This window comes from Scylla paramamosain, chromosome 26, assembly GCF_035594125.1.
Source record: "Scylla paramamosain isolate STU-SP2022 chromosome 26, ASM3559412v1, whole genome shotgun sequence".
Lineage (NCBI taxonomy): Eukaryota > Metazoa > Arthropoda > Malacostraca > Decapoda > Portunidae > Scylla > Scylla paramamosain.
The window spans coordinates 21166591-21174090 of record NC_087176.1 but is presented as its reverse complement, the minus strand read 5'-3'; the positions used below and the strand labels follow the sequence as shown (position 1 = coordinate 21174090).

The window sequence follows — 7500 nt, the reverse complement described above, 5'->3', positions numbered from 1 at the left end:
TCTCTCTCTCTCTCTCTCTCATTCTGGTAGGCTCTGTGGTACGTCGTTCGTGTTGTAGTCTGAAGGTTACGTGTTCCATCATGGAAACCTTTTTCGTCACCTTCACGTGGATGTTGCTGCATCATAATTCACTTAGAATCATTGATGCAGTGAGGCGCTGGTCACTGCACCGCGGGGGCGCTTCGATCATGAATACTATCGTGCGGAAAACCAGTAACTTCCAATAAAGTGTCCACCTAGTGTTAAGAAAGTGAGAGGAAGAAATGTTTGCCAACGCCCTTCATAAGGAGACGAAACGAACTGGAATAGACCAGAGAACCTCATGAGAATAAAACCTTTTGCTTCACATTTGGATTAAATTGTTGGACTTGCCTATGGACTCCCACACTCTGGCGTCTTGAGAGTTTTTTTTTTTTTTTCCCCACGAGATTTCATTGCATGAATACAAAAATAAAGTGAACCTCTTCCCTCTCACTCACAGTCTTCAAGGAACATTGTAGTTTTTGTTGTCCTTGGCACGAACTTTTAAATGATAATAATAATAAAAAAAAGAACAATAAAAAAAATATATAATCCAGTAAAGATTTCCCTCCCACTTACAGTCGTCGTTTTCTAAGCTCTCCACGGCAGGACTCCACGCAGGTCGCAGGAAACTGAGGGCAGAGTCTTCTTTTTGTAGCCTTTGTTCTACTGTTAATATTCATTCTGCTTCGTGGGTTGGGAAGTGTTACTGAAAAGTGAGGAAATATGAGTCATTTCATTACCTTCAGTTTTTGTTCCATTAATACGAATGCCTGTGCTATGTAAATATAGTAATGTTTAATAGATATTTATTTTCACTTTTTATATTGTTCAGCACATAATCTTAGCCACGTTCCTTAACAGTGAGGAGGGATGCATAGTGTGTATCCCTAACCTTTGTTGTACTGATACCATTCCTTCTGCCGTAACTTTAGTGCTTTCCACGAAATATTTTTCTCACTTTGAAAGTTCTTTACAACATAAATCTCAAACATGTTCTTGGAAAGTGAGAAAGCAGGATTATTTTTCTCTGTCCTTTGTTCTACTCCTACGATTCCTCCTGTTTCCTAGGTTCGATAATCTCAAACTGACATTTTCTCGTTTTTGTAGTTCTTCAAGGGAGAAATTTCAAACACGTTCTTCAGAGTGGGGAGGCCTGTGTCTTCCTTACCTTTAAACTTTGTTCTGGTGATATGATTTGTTCTGTGATGTAACGTTAATAGTCTTCAGTACATATTTTCTACCTTAGTTAAGTAATATGATTCCATCTGGTATGTGTGTACTAAGCTGATATTTTCTTGTGTTCTGAGTTTTTAGGAGAGCTTTTAATTATGTTCACAAAAGTGAGGAAAGAGGAGCCTTCATAATCTTTACCCTTTTTCTACTAATGTGATTCCTTCTCTTACGTCCACTAGTAAGTCTTAAGTTCAATTTTCTCGTTTATATATATATATATATATATATATATATATATATATATATATATATATATATATATATATATATATATATATATATATATATATATATATATATATATATATATATTATATTTTTTTATTTATTTATTTATTTATTTATTCTACTTTTCTACTTTTTCTACATTTTCTTTTCTCCTTCAGTTCCTGTGGATAGAAATCTGAGCCACATTCCTGGCAAAGTGAGAAGAAGTTTGTGTTTTCTTTATTTATAGCGTTAGTTTTGTTTCCAGGGCTCATTTTTGGCACGTAAGTATATGTTTTATTTTTATTTATTACTTTTTTGATGAGGGAGGTGGACGTGACCAGAGTTTGAACTGAGCAGATTGAAAAGACTAGCGTTAACTGACTGAACCACAAGGCACTTGTTTTGTGCGTGTAAGCAAGCTACTCTTAAGTACATATTTTATTTTATACATTTACCACGACGGAAATTTCTCAAGTATGGCAAAAAGAGGCTCCTTTCCTTCCAACAGATTTATTAGAGTCGTGTTTGTCACTTCCAGCATTACATTTTAGGTTAGATGGTCGTAACAATAAACTCCACATGCAAGCCTTAAAGAATAACATTTCCTTCTACAAGTCACTGTAATTAAGTTCCTCATCTACAACATCCATTCCATTCCAGCGATTTCTTGTGGTGTGTAGGTTTAGGCAGAACAACACTGGGTCTACAAGCTGCTCATGTTTGTCTGTCTGTCCACGCGTCGCCTGGAACTCGTGTACTGAAAGCCTGCATGGAAATCTGCGGCCGGAAGGGAATTATATCTTGGAACGAGTGAGGAGAGCGGCAGGCAGACCTTGGCAATCCCTCGCGGAGTCCTGGTGTATGTAATCCTGCGTGTAAGGTCTCCTCGAGCTGCAGGGCTGGGAGGTGGTGCAGTTTTGAGTACTGGCAGGTGTATTGTATTGGCAGCGGTGTGCGTCCCTCCCCTGTCGTGCGATTCAGGTACTGCCCTAGCTTTTTGAGTGACGCAGCTTCTGAGTCTTTATGAAACGTGTTGGTGTGAAGTGTGGGTTTGAGAGGCACCACTGGCAGGCCGCTAAGAACAGTGTGGCCCGAGTACTTCAGGTTTTTTAGTGTTTATTTTATCGATGTTCAGTGAAATTCGGTACTGTTCGGAACGGAACGGAAAGAAAAGAGTGGGGGAAGTAAAGAAGAACAATAGAGAGAGAGAGGGAAATATGGGTGAATACGGGGTGAAAGAATGGGTTGAAAGGCAGCTGGTACTGTTCGAACCCCTTGACTTACGTGGCTTTTCATCAGCCTTTGTAGAATGGTATAAAGTGTGGCTCTCAAAGACACTACTGGCAGCGTAAAGGATGACAGGACACTTCACACCTTTTGTGCTTGTTTCATTGTTGGTCACTAAACAAAAAAATGTGTGTGTGTGTGTGTGTGTGTGTGTGTGTGTGTGTGTGTGTTTTATTCATTCAGCACTAGGAAGCAGACAAGTGTGAAAACAGTTTTTCTATTTACCAGTGATAAGAGATAGAAAACACACACAACACACACACACACACACACACACACACACACACACACACACTTAAGGTAGAGTTGGTGTTAATCCATTAACTGAGGATTACATAGGCGGGGCGCGAGGCAGTTTGATATAATGGGTGTGTCACATAAACAGCTGCGGTGCTCCTTGGTGTATGCAATTTAATTACATTTGCTTGGTGTCAACACAGTTACGTAGTTAATAACTTGCTGCTTCTTTCTCCGACATGGTCTGTATTTCCTGCTGTCTGTGACTGGAGCTGTCTCCACACACAAGTGTCCTCAATAAAAACTACATTGCCTTGCTTTCGGATCTGTCTTTTTTTTTTTTTTCTTTGCAGGGAAGGATGGCTTTATGAACCATTATCTTGCCCTCATTCCTTCACCGCTCTTCCAAATTCATATATATATATATATATATATATATATATATATATATATATATATATATATATATATATATATATATATATATATATATATATATATATATATATATATATATATATATATATATATATATATATATATATATATATATAGTCCCTTAGTTCCTCAATCTCATCTTTCTTCTCTACTTCACGCTTTCTTCCATCCTCTCTTCTTCCTCTTCCTTTTTCATCTCCTAAGGCTTATATATAAATTTCTTTTCATCTTCTCCCTCTCCTTCTTATCGTCCTCCTCCTCCTCCTTGTCTTCGTTCTCCTCCGTCTTCTCTTCCTCTTTGTCTTCTTCTTCCCTTTTTGCTCGCGCGCGCGCGCGCGCACACACACACACACACACACACACACACACACACACACACACACACACACACACACACACACACACACACACACACACACACACACAGAAAGGTTCATGTTGAAAGAGAACAGAGGGAAAGATTGAGTGTATTGAGCGACTCTCTCTCTCTCTCTCTCTCTCTCTCTCTCTCTCTCTCTCTCTCTCTCTCTCTCTCTCTCTCTCTCTCTCTCTCTCTCTCTCTCTCTCTCTCTCTCTCTCTCTCTCTCTCTGTGTGTGTGTGTGTGTGTGCGTGCGTGTGAGTGAATCTTCTTTCCATTTTAACATACAGTATTTTTTCCATCAGAATCAGCATTTTTTAAGATTTAATGGCTCAAGGCGAATTGCTTTCAAATAATTAATTGGATTCATTGCCTTAAGTCTTAATGCATTATTCATTGAGTACTGTGCATTAGATCTTAAAAGCTACGTGGGAAATTATTCATAGATCCTTACAGGATACTTTCTGTGTTCAGGAATATAGAAAAAAAAATCTTTATTAGATTACATGTTGAGTAATGGAGGATGAATGGAATGAACTTTGTAATCAGGTGTCGAGTTATGAGGGAGCTTTAGAGGATTACGGAGATTTATATATAGGATGATTTAGAGAAAAAAATATACATGTTTTATACAGGGACTGCCGCGCATAGGCCTGATGGCTCCTTGTGTACCTTCCCTAATTTTCTTAAGTTCTGTATGTTACTCTCATTGCTTTGCATGTTGTCATTATCTTAAGCAGTAAGTGTTGTGTGCAGCAACGTGCAAGAAAAAAAAAAACCGATAATTTGATATAAGAAATCGGTACATTACGAACTTACACACACACAAACACACACACACACACACACACACACACACACACACACACACACACACACACACACACACACACACACACAGACACAGACACTGCACGCCACACACACACACACACACACACACACACACACACACACACACACACACACACACACACACACACACACACTGCACGCCACACACACACACACACACACACACACACACACACACACACACACACACACACACACACACACACACACACACACACACACACACACACACACACACACACACACACACACACACACACACACACACACACACACACACACACACACACACACACACACACACACACACACACACACACACACACACACACACACACACACACACACACACACACACACACACACTGCACGCCACACACACACACACACTGCACGCCACACACACACACATACACACGCGCACACACACACACACACACACACACACACACACACACACACACACACACACACACACACACACACACACACACACACACACACACACACACACACACACACACACACAGAGAGAGAGAGAGAGAGAGAGAGAGAGAGAGAGAGAGAGAGAGAGAGAGAGAGAGAGAGAGAGAGAGAGAGAGAGAGAGAGAGAGAGAGAGAGAGAGAGAGAGCATATAATTCCTTTTTGTTATATATATTGGCCTTGTAGACAGCTACATAAAAAGTGTTGCTTTAAGCCTGCTGTAAATTTTGTTTGAGTAAAATAAAAATATGCTACCTGGCCAATAATAGCCTCGTGACCACCACCACCACCACCACCACCACCACCACCACCACCACCGCCACCACCAAGACCCAACAAGTCCCAAACTGTCCCCTGACCTCCCCACTCTCATCGATGCTTCCAGTCACTCTACCCACACACACACACACACACACACACACACACACACACACACACACACACACACCACTGAGGCATCCTGTAGTGTTTCCTCGTCTCGTCCTCTCCTCCCGGCCCTTGTGCTTCCCGCCGCCTCCCGGTGTTGTCTAGACCAAAACTCCCGGCAGGTTTTTTTTTTTTTTTTTTTTAATCCACTTTGCATGCTTGTGGGGTTTTACGAGTGATTGTTTCAGGGATGCGCACTTAATTTATTTTTGTTTGTCCCGCCGGGTTTGGTTTTTGCTGAAGTGGTAAGTCTGTTTTGAGGTTATTAGTGGAACTGCGGGTAATTGCACTGAAGTGACAGGAAAAGTGGGAGTATTAGCTGTTTTTTATATTAATGTTGTAGGTGAAAGTATGATTTTTGTCGAGTTTAATAGGTGAAAATTTGTGTTTATATCAGGCCAGTGGTGGTACTGCGGGTAATTGCACTGAGGTGAGAGGAAAGTGTGCGGTAATAGTTGTGTTTTGCATTAGTATTGTAGATTTGTATGTATGGTTTCAATTTTGGTGAATGAAGATTTTTGGATGGTTTGAGATTGACTAGGAGGGTTTATGGATGCTTTGGGTTTACAGGGAAGGTTCATGGATGGCTTAATGGTTGGAGCCGGAAGATTTTTGTCTGATCAGGTTTTTTATTATGATAGGTTTGGGGATAGTTTAGAATTTGACGAGGGGAAGCTAATGGATGGTTTGGGACGAGGGTCTGAGTGAAGGAAGGCCTTGACGTTGATAAAGGAAAGTTCTTGGACCGTTTGCAATTTGGCGAGGCAAATTAGTGGACATTTTTTGGTTTGAGATTCGATGATAAAAATTTTGTGGATGGTTTAAGATGTTTCAGGACAAAGGGTTAGGCGAGGGTGACGGAAGGTTTGTGTGTGTTTTGGAGTTTGGTTAGGGTTTGGTGAGTGTAGTCAGGAACCTTCCAGCCATCCATCACTCGCGGACACTGGCACTGAATGGATGGGCGCCGCTGAGAGTTTGGCCCACTTGTGTTAAGGTGATTTGTGGCAGTGGACCTGAAACGAGAGAGAGAGAGAGAGAGAGAGAGAGAGGAGAGAGAGAGAGGAGAGAGAGAGAGAGAGAGAGAGAGAGAGAGAGAGAGAGAGAGAGAGGTGTTTGATGGTGTTTGGGGTTTACATAAAAACATAAGAAATAAGGGAAGCTGCAAGAAGCGACCAGGCTTACACGTGGCAGTCCCAGTATGAAATATACCTACCTATTTCCACTTATCATCCCCATCCATAAACCCGTCTAATCTTCTCTTAAAGCTCCTTAATGTCTTAGCACTAACAACATGATTACCGAGTCCGTTCCTCTCATCTACCACTCTATTTGAGACCCAATTTCTTCCTATCTCTTTCCTAAACCTAAATTTCTCAAGCTTGAACCCGTTATTTCTTGTTCTGTCCTGGTTGCTGATCCTAAGAATTTTACTTATGTTCCCCCCTTGTTATAACCCTAAATCTTTGCTTTCCCATGCCGGGAATCGAACCCGGGCCTCCTGGATGAAAACCAGGTATCCTAGCCACTAGACCACATGGGAATTACTGATCCTCGGGAGCATCCCCCGTGCGGAGGCGTGTCAGACTCTCTCTCTCTCTCTCTCTCTCTCTCTCTCTCTCTCTCTCTCTCTCACTCTCTCTCTCTCTCTCTCTCTCTCTCTCTCTCTCTCTCTCTCTCTCTCTCTCTCTCTCTCTCTCTCTCATAAGAACATAAGAACATAAGAAATAAGGGAAGCTGCAAGAAGCGACCAGGCCTACACGTGGCAGTCCCTGTATGAAATATACCTACCTATTTCCATCTGTTATCCCCCATCCATAAACTTGTCTAATCTTCTCTTAAAGCTCTCTAGTGTCCTAGCACTAACTACATGATTACTAAGTCCGTTCCACTCATCTACCACTCTATTTGAGAACCAATTTTTTCCTATCTCCTTCCTAAACCTAAATT

General features: G+C 41.2%; 1 long non-coding RNA gene and 1 other non-coding gene across 8 annotated transcripts in view; one reads left to right on the top strand and one right to left on the bottom strand.

Annotated features, from left to right (window-relative positions):
• LOC135113821 (uncharacterized) overlaps positions 1-7500 on the top strand; it is a 117774-nt gene that overhangs the window by 46393 nt on the left and 63881 nt on the right. The window lies entirely within an intron of this gene.
• Positions 7022-7093, bottom strand: Trnae-uuc (transfer RNA glutamic acid (anticodon UUC)). The gene has a single exon. It is a non-coding gene; the product is annotated as a tRNA-Glu (tRNA).